Source organism: Tamandua tetradactyla, chromosome 9, assembly GCF_023851605.1.
Source record: "Tamandua tetradactyla isolate mTamTet1 chromosome 9, mTamTet1.pri, whole genome shotgun sequence".
NCBI classification, from domain to species: domain Eukaryota; kingdom Metazoa; phylum Chordata; class Mammalia; order Pilosa; family Myrmecophagidae; genus Tamandua; species Tamandua tetradactyla.
In genome coordinates, this window is record NC_135335.1 from 27216953 (window position 1) to 27228935 (window position 11983).

The following is an 11983-nucleotide window of genomic DNA, read 5'->3' on the forward strand; positions in this document are numbered from 1 at the left end:
TAATGTCCTATAAATGTCTTTTAAGTCAAGCTCATTTATAGTAATATTCAGATTCTCTATTTCTTTATTGATCCTCTGTCTAGATGTTCTGTCCATTGATGAGAGTGGTGAATTGAAGTCCAACCATTATGGTATTTGTGTCTATTTCCCTTTTCAGTGTTTGCATTGTATTCCTCACATATTTTGGGGCATTCTGGTTTGGTGCGTAAATATTTATGATTGTTATGTCTTCTTGTTTAATTGTTCCTTTTATTAGTAGATAGTGTCCTTCTTTGTCTCTTTTAACTGTTTTACATTTGAAGTCTAACTTGTTGGATATTAGTATAGCCACTCCTGCTATTTTCTGGTTGTTATTTGCATGAAATATTTTTTCCCAACCTTTCACTTTCAACCTATGTTTATCTTTGGGTCTAAGATGCGTTTCCTGTAGACAGCATATAGAAGGATCCTGTTTTTTAATCCATTCTGCCAGTCTATGTCTTTTGATTGGGGAATTCAGTCCATTAACATTTAGTGTTATTACTGTTTGGATAATATTTTCCTCTACCATTTTTCCTTTTGTATTATATATATATCATATCTGACTTTCCTTCTTTCTACACTCTTCTCCATACCTCTCTCTTCTGTCTTTTTGTATCTGACTCTAGTGCTCCCTTTAGTATTTCTTGCAGAGCTGGTCTCTTGGTCACAAATTCTCTCAGTGACTTTTTGTCTGAGAATGTTTTAGTTTCTCCCTCATTTTTTTTTTTTTTTTTTTTTAGAAAGACAGAGAAGGAAGGAAGGATAGAAGGAAGGAAAGGAGGAAGAAAGGGAAACATCTTTAAACATTTTCTTATTTTTATTATATTTTGTTTGTTTGTTTGTTTTTTTACATGGGCTGGGGCCGGGAATCGAACCGGGGTCCTCCGGCATGGCAGGCAAGCACTCTTGCCCGCTGAGCCACCGCGGCCCGCCCTTTCTCCCTCATTTTTGAAGGACAATTTTGCTGGATATAGGAGTCTTGGTTGGCAGTTTTTCTCTTTTAGTAATTTAAATATATCATCCCACTGTCTTCTAGCCTCCATGGTTTCTGCTGAGAAATCTACACATAGTCTTATTGGGTTTCCCTTGTATGTGATGGATTGTTTTTCTCTTGCTGCTTTCAAGATCTTCTCTTTCTCTTTGACCTCTGACATTCTAACTAGTAAGTGTCTTGGAGAACGCCTATTTGGGTCTAATCTCTTTGGGGTGCACTGCATTTCTTGGATCTGTAATTTCAGGTCTTTCATAAGAGTTGGGAAATTTTCAGTGATAATTTCTTCCATTAGTTTTTCTCTTCCTTTTCCCTTCTCTTCTCCTTCTGGGACACCTACAACACGTATATTTGTGCGTTTCATATTGTCCTTGAGTTCCCTGATACCCTGTTCAAATTTTTCCATTCTTTTCCTGATAGTTTCTGTTTGTTTTCGGAATTCAGATGTTCCATCCTCCAAATCACTAATTCTATCTTCTGTCTCTTTGAATCTATCATTGTAGGTATCCATTGGTTTTCCATCTTTTCTACTTTGTCCTTCACTTCCATAAGTTCTGTGATTTATTTTTTCAGTTTTTCTATTTCTTCTTTTTGTTCAGCCCATGTCTTCTTCATGTCCTCCCTCAATTTATCGATTTTGTTTTTGAAGAGGTTTTCCATTTCTCTTCGTATATTCAGCATTAGTTGTCTCAGCTCCTGTATCTCATTTGAACTATTGGTTTGTTCCTTTGACTGGACCATATTTTCAATTTTTTGAGCGTGATCCGTTATCTTCTGCTGGCGTCTGCGCATTTAGACAGATTTCCCTGGGTGTTGGATCCAAAAGTTTGGAAGAATTTTCTGTGAAATCTCTGGGTTCTGTTTTTTTTTTTATCCTGCCCAGTAGGTGGCGCTCGTGGTACACGTTTGTCTGCGGGTCCCACCAGTAAAAGGTGCTGTGGGTCCTTTAACTTTGGAAAACTCTCGCCATCTGGGAGGTTCGCTAGCCGAAGTGGCTTGGAAGAGTGCCAGCCGGCCCGGGGTCCAAACGCGGTGAGGGTCACTGGCCACTGCAGCCCGGGAAAGCGCCTGTCCGAATTTCCTAGTCGGCCTGGGGTGCCAAGCGTGGCGGGAGGGCCCCAGCTGCAGCGGCCCACCGGGAGTGTGCACCGTTCCCAGGGATTCACGGGTTTGAAAGGGCCCCCCCCACCGTCACTGTTCTCCGCGGCCTGGGGATTTCCGATCCAATTCTCTCTGTTGGTCCGGGGGGCCGCGCGTGGTGTGGGCGCCAGCTGCCGCGGTTTGAGGGGACCGCCTGTCCAATTCTCCCAGCCGGCCTGGGAAGGGGGAAGGGAGTGACTCCGGCCGCTTGCCACCCCGCCCGGTGAAGCCCGCGCCCCTCGGTGATCTCACCAGAGAAGGTTCCCTCAGCCAGCCAGCCATTCCAGGATGGGGTACGCTGTCTTTTTTATCTCTGTCATGGTTTTGGGAGCTGTTCTGTATTGTTTCTACTCCCCTAGTAGCTTTTCTGGAGGAGAAACTAAGATCCGCGCGTCTTACTAAGCCGCCATCTTCTCCGGAAGTCTTGATTAGTTCTTAAGGAGGCTTGCACAGCTCCTTTAATGAGACAAGGCTCCTAGGCTACAGTTTATTTTCCTAGGTCTCCCTGTTACAGCTTCAAGTGGGAATAGCATGTTTTCCAAAGATGTGGGTCTTACATGTGGTCAGACTTACATGTGGCCAAGGTAGACAGAGGGATTCCATGAGTTTAGCTCCTCCCAGGGAAGCCCTTCTGAGAAGGTGAATTGAGCAGAAAGACTAGTAGAAATCGATGAGTGTCTTGTAAAGGTTGTAACTGAAAGGAAAATGGGGGATTTAAAGATAGTCATGGGTTTGTTGGAGACCTCCTGTTTCAGTTTGTAAAGCTGCTGAAATGTAATATAGTAGCAGTGGGCTGTTTTTCACACTAGGAATTCATTCATTTTTAAGTTTAGATACAAGGCCATGAAAGCGTCCAAATTAAGGCATCAACAGGAAGATGCCTTCTCTGAAGAGATGCTGCTGGCATCTGGGACCTCTCTGTAACACAGGAAAGCATGTGGCTGGCCCTGCTGGGCCTTGTCTCTCAAGTTGTGTTGCTTTCAGCTCCTGCTTCCACAATGCACCTGTAACCACAGGAATGGACTAAAATAATGCAACAGGTTCAAACACCACACTCCCACCATTTGAATAGTGTCTGTTCTCCCGGGAGGAAGGTTCATGAGGGTGGTGGGATTCCAGAGAGAGAATGTGGCCCAATGTCTCTTAGAGCCCACGTGTCTCATTTCCAGTTATCGCAGTTGTCTTACCTAAGATGTGATGTGGACAATGGAAAAGCATCTGCCATTTCCTGGGCAGCCTGAGCTGCCCTCACACTGAAGACAAAGGGCCATGGGGTTTGCTGCTGTTTTTGGATGTGGGGCAGTCTCCTTTCCAGTGTCCAGGTAGTTTATAGTAAGTACTGTCCTGGTGCCTGAGCCTTGGTGCCTGAATGTGTTCTTTGGGATTTCTTTAGCTGCTATGCTTGGAAACTCCTGGTTTGTGCTAAATGTATTTGTGTAGTTGTTCTTGGGAAAATTTCTCTTTCTCCAGCCTGTACTGGTGGTCACACTCCTGCTGAACACCACCAGCCTCGTGTTGCTGGGACAGCTGCTCATCTTCCACATGCATCTGCATAGGTATTGCTGGGCACTGCTGAGCCAGTTTTCGGCTGTCCCTGAGCCCCAGCAGGTGTCTGTTCCCAGCTTGGTTCTCGGAGCCCCTCGCGGACAGGGGAGACAGAGGATGGGGCTGATGTGCCGGGAAGGGGCTGCTCGTCCCCAACACAAAAGTGTCAGCACAGTCCCTGGACAGGCCTTTCTCACTGACCTCATCTGTCACACTGGCTGGGGCCTTCTGCTGCCTTCTGCTGACATGGACCAGGGCCCCCCTTGTCCTTCCTTGAATCACTGCACGTGGTCGGTGGGCTGTTTCTGCTATACCTCATCATCCATGTGGTTGCCACCTCCATCAACCCAGACGAGCCCAATGTCCAGCACAAGAAGAACTACCACAGGCAGGTGCTGAGACTCAATTATGCCAAACATGCGCACGTCATCGAGAACAAGTACTGCCACCTGTGACATGTCAACGTGTGAGTCCCACCCCACCCCAGCAGCCCCCACATTCTCAGAGTCCCTCAGCCACCTGACAGTGATGGTTGTCACCCCTGTTATCTATGGGAGCTGGGGTCTGGGAGAAGCCCGCGTGCCCCTAGGATGGCATGCAGGGAGGCGGTGGTAGCTCTTTTCTGCTTTGTTCCAAAGAGCTGTTTTCTCAGAACAAGAAGTGCCAGCCTCAGATGCTGTCCATTTCTGGTGAGCTCTGCAGGGGATCCCTCATCCTAGAGCCTCAAGTGAGGGACACACTGTGTGCCTTGGTCTTCCCAGAAAGGAGACTCTGTCCTGGGGTCTGGTGGGATCCTAAGACCTGCAGATGCCGTGGGGCCAGTGGACAGACTCAGTGTCTTGAGGGGGGGCTTCAGGCTGCAGGGGAGCTGTCAACCCCAGTTCCTGGCCCAAAGAGAAGCTAGCTGGCCCCCATGGTGACCCTATCAAGCTCAGGGTCCTCTCCTCAGCCCTGCCTGGCCCCGGCCCTGGCCCTGGGGAGTCCTTAGACCCTGGGCCTGCAGGGGTCACCATGGGGCATCACCTCCTTGGACTCCCCTTCCAGGGCCAGAGCCCACAGTTCCCACATCCCGTGTGGCCAAGTTACAGGAATGGAAGGGGCTGGGGGCACTGCGGGGAAAAAGAACAAGAATGGAAATATGGAATGGGAATGGGGAAATAGGTGGGAATGGGACAAGAGGGGGATGGGTCAGGAGTGGGGTGATGGGATGGGAGTGAGGATGGGATGGGAGTGGGGAAGGACAGGAGTGGGGGCAGGACAGGAGTAGGGGAATGAAATGGGAGTAGGACATATGAGATGGGAGTGGGGGGCAATGGCCTGGAATGGGGAGGGAACAAGAGTGGGGGAGGGAGAGAAGTGGAGGGAGGGGATGGGATTGGTGTGCAAGGGGCAAGAGTCTGGGAAGGGATGAGAGTGGAGGGTGAGGAGTGGAGGGGAGGGAGAGATGGGAGTGGGGGAAGGGACAAGAGTGGCAGAAGGGAGGGGAGTGGGGGATGAGATGGGAGTGGAGGATGGGATGGGAATGGGGCATGGGATGGGAGTAGGGGATGGGATGGGTTGGGAGCAGTGGAAGGAAAGGAAGAAGTGGGGGTTGGGGGTACAAAAGAAACAGGAATAGGGGCTGTGACCCTGGGTGCCGGCCCTGGCACACCTTAAGCTCTCCAATGCCCTCCCAGGAGCACAAAGGCCAAGCACTGCCACGCCTTCAACAAGTGCATGTCCGGCTTCGACCAGCTCTTCAAGTGGCTCAACAACTGCGTGGGCAACAGGAACTACTGGTGAGCCCCAGGGATGGGTTTGTCATGGGGTGGGGATAAGGGCAGGCATTGGGGGAGGCTGGGGGTGGGAGTGAGGGGGGAAGGTGTTTGGGGGCAGGAAGCTAGGGCCAGCAGGGCCTGGGGAAAGGGGTGGGCTGCTGGTCAGGGCTGGGGACATGTGGGGGCCTGGCCAGGGGGAGGGGGTCAGGCTGCAAGCAGGGGCTGGGCCATGGAGGAAGCAGCCCCGGGGAGGCCAGGCTGCTGGGCTGGGAGGCCTGAGGCTGGGCGGACACTGGGATGGAGGGCCTCAGGGACTGCTGCCTGTGTCCACTTCCCCACCCGCATGAACTGGGAGTGCCCATCCTAGGGTCTCCTCAGGTGGGGTCTGAGCCTTGACCCAGTGGGGGGCCCTGGGCACACTGAGTCAAGTTGGGAGTCCTAAAGGCCTTTGCAGCTCTGGCCTCCTGGAGAAGGACCTTGGGCAGCCATGTCCCCTGCAAGTCAACATGTGAGTCCCACCCCACCCTGGCAGCCCCTGGGGTCTCAGAGTCCTTGGCCACCCAGCAGTGATGGCTGTCCTCCCCTGTTATCTATCAGAGTTGGGCCTGGGAGAAGCCTGGGTGTCCCAAGGATGGGGTGCAGGGAGGGGAGTGGGATGGGAGTGGGGGATGGGACAGGAGTGGGAGAAAAGATGGTAGTGGAGGATGAGATGGGAGTGGGGAGTGGGATGGAAATGGGGGATGAGGCATGGGATGGGAGTGGGGGCAGTGGAAGGAAAGGAGGAAATGGGGGTTGGGAGTACAAAGGAAACAGGAATGGGGGGCACCGGCACTGGCCCACCCTGAGCTCCCTGTTGCCCTCCCAGGAGTGCGAAGGCCAAGCACTGCCACGTCTGCAACAACTGCGTGTCCGGCTTTGACCACCACTGCAAGTGGCTCAGCAACTGCATGGGCAACAGGAACTATTGGTGAGCCCTGGGGATGGGCCTGTGGGGGGTGGGGCGATGGCAGGCATGGGGGAAGGCTGGGGGCAGGAGTGAGGGGTAGGTGGGGTGGGGGCTGGAGAAAGGGGGGAGGGCCAGCAGGGGGCTGGGGAAAGGGGAAGGGCTGCTGGTCAGGGCTCGGGACCTGTGGGGCCTGGCCAAGGAGAGGGGTCAAGCTGCAAGCCAGGCTGGGCCGGGGAGGAAGGAGCCTTGGGGGAGGCAGACTGCTGGGCCAGGAGACCTGAGGCTAGGCAGGCACCAAGATGGAGGGCCATAGGGGCTGCTGCCCATTTCCATTTCCCCACACGCATGAGCTGAGTGCAGCCATCCTGGGGTCTCCTCAGGTGGAGTCTGAGCCTTGACCCGGGGTGGGCCCTGGACACTCAGAGTCAACTTGGGAGTGCCAATGGCCTCTGCCTCTTTGGCCTTCTGGAGAAGGACCTTGGACTGCCATGTTCCCTGCAAGCCCTGAGGGAGTGAGCAGCTGTCACTGGACTCGGCCCCATGACCATCAGCTCCTCAGAGCTACTGAGAAAACAAACAGGGAAGAAGAAATCAGGGCTGGGTGGAGGGTCCTGATGGCTGGAGCCCAGAGGACTGGTCACCTCTGTGGGGTCCAGGGGGCTGAAGGTGCCCAAGGGCCCGTGTTCAAGGAATGGCCAGAGGGGTAACCCAGCTCCCAAGGGGTGACAGCATTTAGGAGCTCCCCAAGTGCAGGAGGGTATCAGAGCATGGGCCGCACAGGGGTGCTGGAAGGGAACGAGGGACAGGCCCCAAGATTCACGAGTGACCCTCTGTCTGTAGACGGGGATAAAGACATTTCCCCGCAGTCTGGAAAGGGCAGTTGGCTCCTGCAGAGGAGACGTGCTCCCGGGCCGGTGTCCAGGGCTGCTCTCGGAGTGCTGCTTTGGCAAGGAGGTGCAGGGAGGCCCCTGGAGACAGTTGTCAGGCTAGGGGGCTCTCAGGGTGTCCCAGGACACATGATCTGGGCCACAGATTGGCCCGTGACCACGGCCGCCCCAGTTTGGGCTTCCTCCTGCAAGTGGTTTTTCAGCTCCATGGCCTCGGCTGTGGCCAGGCTCGTGTACCTGATGGTGGTGTTCAGGTACATCGTGGTCCAGTGCTGTGTGGACAAGCGACACCTTCGCACGTATCCCCACTTTGCAGGTACACGGCTGCCTCATCAGGGTGCTCTACGCTGACACTGCTGGGTTTAGGGTGCACCCCTGCCTGGATGGGCACAAGGCCTCTGTAGGGGTTGGGCGGTGGAGCGGGACAGGTGGAGCCAGAAGTCGCCCTGGTGCTCCTCCCAGGTTCTCCCTGAGCCAGAAGCTTAGCCCGGGGCCTTCTCCCCAGCCCGGGTGCCAGGAGGTGGGTGTGACCAGGGCCCAGCCTCATCCCTCACTGGCCCATGTGCCTGGAGGTGGGTGAGGCCAGTGCCCAGCCTCAGCCTTCTGCTGCTAGGGTGCCAGGATGTGCGTGAAGGTCAGGGCCCATCATACGCCCTCATCCTACCCAGGTACCAGTAGATGGGAATGGCCAAGGAACAGCAGGGGCCATCACATACCCAGGTGCTAATGGTTGGGCGGGGTCAGGAACCATCATCGTCCTTACCTGCCTAGGTGTCAAGACGTGGGCACAGTCAGGGCCCAGCTTTGGTCCTCACATGCTCAGGTGCCAGGAGCCGGGCACGGCCTGGGTGCTGGCCTGGCAGGTGTGGAAAGACCATGCTCTGTCGCAGGTGGGTTCCTGATGGTGCTTCGAGGACAGTCTCGAGTCCCCAGGCTCCTATTCCAGAAAGATCCACAGGGCTCCTACACTGCTGGCTCCCTGTGGCACCAATCACCACCTGGCTGTAATTGGACAGGCCAGAGTTCACAGAGTCGGGCAGGAGGGGCTGGAGGCATCTAGCCTTGTCCCCGCTCACTGCCCCAGGGCCCAGGACACTCCTGGCCAGGGTGCTGCCCCTGAGCCTCTGGGCCAGTGCTCATTCTCACCCTAGTCCCTGGCAGACGTCCCGGACCCTACGGTGTGGCTCTTGTTCCTGCTGTGCTTTCCAAGGAGAGCCAGCACCACTGTGTTCCTGCTGTTGCTGGTGGCCACACTTCTGCTGAACGCCCTCAGCCACATGCTGCTGGGACAGCTGCTCATCTTCCACATGCGTCTGCGTAGGTACTGCCCGGCAGCGTTGGACCAGCCCCCAGTACCCACAAGCCCCAACAAGTGTCTGTTCCAGGCTTGGTCCTCGGAGCCCCTCGCAGACAGGGGAGACACAGGATGGGGCTGATGTGCTGGGGAGGGCCTGCTGGCCCCCAACTCAGAAGTGTTAGCACAGTCCCTGGACTGGCATCTCTCGCTGACCTCACCTGTCACACCAGCTGGGGCCCTTTCCATGTGCAGGGGGTGGGGGGCAGCTTGGGCAGCAGTGCCCACACCTACTGACCTCGCTGGGAGCACCCACCCCCGCTGCAGCAGGTGCTGGGTTTCAGAACTAGCTGCAGCATTTTCTAGGACTTTACTTCCCCCTTGTCTTCAGAATTCAGTTAAGCCTTGTACTTCTCACACTTCACTGAGACTTGCGTTCAGGTTAGCCATGTCAAACCCAAGGCAGATTGCAAGAGAAAACACGACAAAAGAGCTTCTGCTTGTGAACGTGGCTGAACGTGCATGCCACCTGGTGATGAAGGAAATCAGAGGAGGGCCAGGGGCTGCCTGCACCTCGGCACCTCCACAACTGTGTTTTGCCCTATATTGCATGATGGGGTCCTGACAACTCCCAGGTCTTGTGTCCTTGTGAGCGTCCCCACCCAGCCAAAGAGGCCTGTGGCACAGGACGGCAACCATGAAAAGCACCAACGGGCTCTTGAGCAGTGTGCTGGGGTTCAGGGAGCATGCTCCTGCCACCTCACTCCCCATAGGGCATTTTAGCCTAGACTTCACGAAGTTCAGAGTACAAGCTGTCAGAGATGAGCAGGATGTGACTGCCTCTTCAGGAGGACAGCAGCTATGTCTAAGGCAGTGATGAGGCCATCAGGCAAAGTCCAGCCCAGACCCATTGGTGGTGAGATGCTGGGCAAATGTCCAGCCCAGGCCCATGGCCCAGAATGTCCCTCACCCCATGACAGCACACGGAATTAGGTCTATCATCACCTAGGAGAGGGCATTCCAGTCCCTTTGTCAACCTGCCCCATACAAAGCTCTGCTTACAGGCTACTGCCTGGGAGAATGAGGCTGCTTTCCTGACCTCTCTGAACCCGATTCCTCACCCTTAAAAGCAAGCCACAGCACCTTTGAGAATTTGAAATTGCTCCTGCACACACAGGCACACACACTTAGGTAAGGATAAACCGTAGCTTTGTGTTCATTTAATGCAAATGAGCACAGCAATAGGCGAGTGAAATGACATGCAGAGCTCATAGCAAGGAAGGGAGGGGACCAGATGTGCAAACTCATCCAGGGCTGTGAGTCAGGCTTGGGAACAGGCCAGAAGTGAGAGATCCTGGGGTGCCATCCCCTGGGGGAGGCTCAGGGAGCACCTCAGGTCCCAAAGGTGGGAGCTGTTTCTAAGCCCCTGAACGTAGCCAAACACCATGAAGAGTTGTTCACCAGTGAATGTGGCACCATAAGTTGCCACCCACTGGCCGTGCCCCAATAGAAACAGAGCCATAAGCCAGGTGTGGGATCCAAATTTGCATCATGATAGCAGAGGGAGTCTGCTCATGGCCACAGCAGTCCGGGCTGACCCACTGGTGAGGGTGGGTGGAAAGACGACAGAGGAGCTGAGGAAACTCAGTGCTTGTTGACTCACACGTCACTTGGTGGGAGTGACAAGCATGACCCAATGTCTCAATGTGTACATTTCAGAGGCATGCAGTCAGCAAAGCCATTGGTCAGCATGCAGGGTGCTCACACCTCCAGGTGGAGGAGGGAGTGTGCTCAGCATGGGGGAGTGGCCAGAGCAGGCAGTTCTCCCAGGCCACCCCAGCACCGCAGGCTGTCTCCAAGCCAGAGGGAGCAGCTGTACACCTGCCGTGGTCCCCTGAAGGGAGCCAAGGGCACAAAGAGTCCCGTCCAGCCTGAAGGTTGTTCCCAGGCCCTGCAGTAGCCACCACCTCCAGGTAGGCCCCTGGAGCACAGTGGAGGATGGAGCCCACTCGGGATAGCATGCAGATGGCTGTTTGCGTGGACTTATCCTCCAGGAACTCCGATCCCGCAGGTCCTGCTCAGTCAGAAGTGAGAGCCCAGTGCTGCCCCCTTGGCCCTTGGCAGAATCAGCTCTCACCAGTTCCCACAGAGAAACCCCTGGGAGAGATGCCAATATGGGACACGCAGGATGTCATTGCCCGCCCAACATTCAGGACTCAGTCAGCACCATCGAGCTGGAAGCTGCGGTGAACCAGCCAAGGCTGGGGCCATGCCCTCTCCCCCTCCCGGCTGCCCTCCATGTCCTCCAGGTTCCCCTGTACTGTATTCCTCCTTTCAGGACACTCCACAACACTGGCCTGACTTTAATGCTATCTGTCTGTCCTGGTGGCACATCTGGGCAGTCCTGGAGCTGAGTGCCTGCCAGCCACCATCCCGCCTCCCTGGCCTTCCCTCTCCCTAGGATCTGCCTGTGAGCTCAGAAAGGGCAGGATTAGGAAACTCGCCTGTCAGCATGAAAACTTTAGAAGTGCTAGAAACTTCTAACATTGTTGCTACCCCATTTCAGACCGCTGTTTCTCTCTGGCACTGTGCCCATTTCTGTTCCCAAGCCTGTCCATCAGGGAGGTCGAGGCTGGGTGGGGGGCACCTCTCTCCCTTGAGGGGTACTGGGCCCCTTCCCTAGAATGTGCAGGAGCCCAGCTCCTGAGGAGCACCTGTGCACCACGGGCACCACGAGCCCTGCGTGGCTAGACTGCACCTCACAGCAGGCCAGCGGGTGCAGGAAGAGATGCTTTGTTCCAGCCCATCCCCCAAAGTGAGTCGTCATGCTGCTGGGCAGGCGCAGCTCTGACATGCAAATGTAGCCTCTCCATTCACAGTCTCTGAGAGCTGCACATTGGCCATCACAGCTCTGCCCCCTCGGCCTGAGCCAGCTTCTCTAGGACTGCATGTACCCCCCCCACCATTCCTGCGGTAAAGCAGCCCCCACCTACACCCACAGTGCCCAGTGCCCCGAGGGTGACAGCTGTGGAAACAAGTCTTCTCTGGGGGCATCTGACCCACTGAGGTAGTTCTAAGTCCCCTCACCCTGCAGGTGCTGTTCCAGGCCAGGTGCAGCCCCACTCAGGGATGCCTAGGCAGCCACCCCTTCTCAGAGCCCTCCGAAGGCCTGGGGAGCCCAGGCTCCAGGATGAAGGAGGGCTGAGCTCTAGAAGGTTAGAGCAGGAAAATCAGTGGGTATGGTCTATAAGCCAGGTGAGAAGCTAGAGAGGAGCTTGCCATGTAGACGGCTCAGGGGCCCAAGCAGCAAGGAGCAAGAGAGGGGCAGGGAATTAGGAGGAGCAAGACAGCAGCATAGTGAGGGGTGGGATTTAGTCCACCTTCCAGAGCAATTAGTAAATA

The 11983-nt window shown here is 55.0% G+C and overlaps 1 protein-coding gene across 10 annotated transcripts in view; it reads left to right on the forward strand.

The window, feature by feature from the left end:
- The window catches only part of LOC143646863 (exosome RNA helicase MTR4-like), a 120073-nt gene extending 111974 nt beyond the window's left edge, over positions 1 to 8099 (forward strand). For 3 of the 10 annotated variants that reach the window (XR_013157683.1, XR_013157681.1, XR_013157682.1), the window contains 4 exons: positions 3322 to 4163; positions 5374 to 5475; positions 6320 to 6421; positions 6781 to 8093. The gene's annotated coding sequence lies outside the window, so the exon portion shown is untranslated. Of the gene's footprint in view, positions 1 to 3321; positions 4164 to 5373; positions 5476 to 6319; positions 6422 to 6780 lie in introns of all 10 variants that reach the window. The other 7 variants (XR_013157680.1, XR_013157679.1, XR_013157684.1 and 4 more) reach the window with 4 other exon arrangements.
- The last annotated feature ends 3884 nt before the right edge of the window (positions 8100 to 11983 follow it).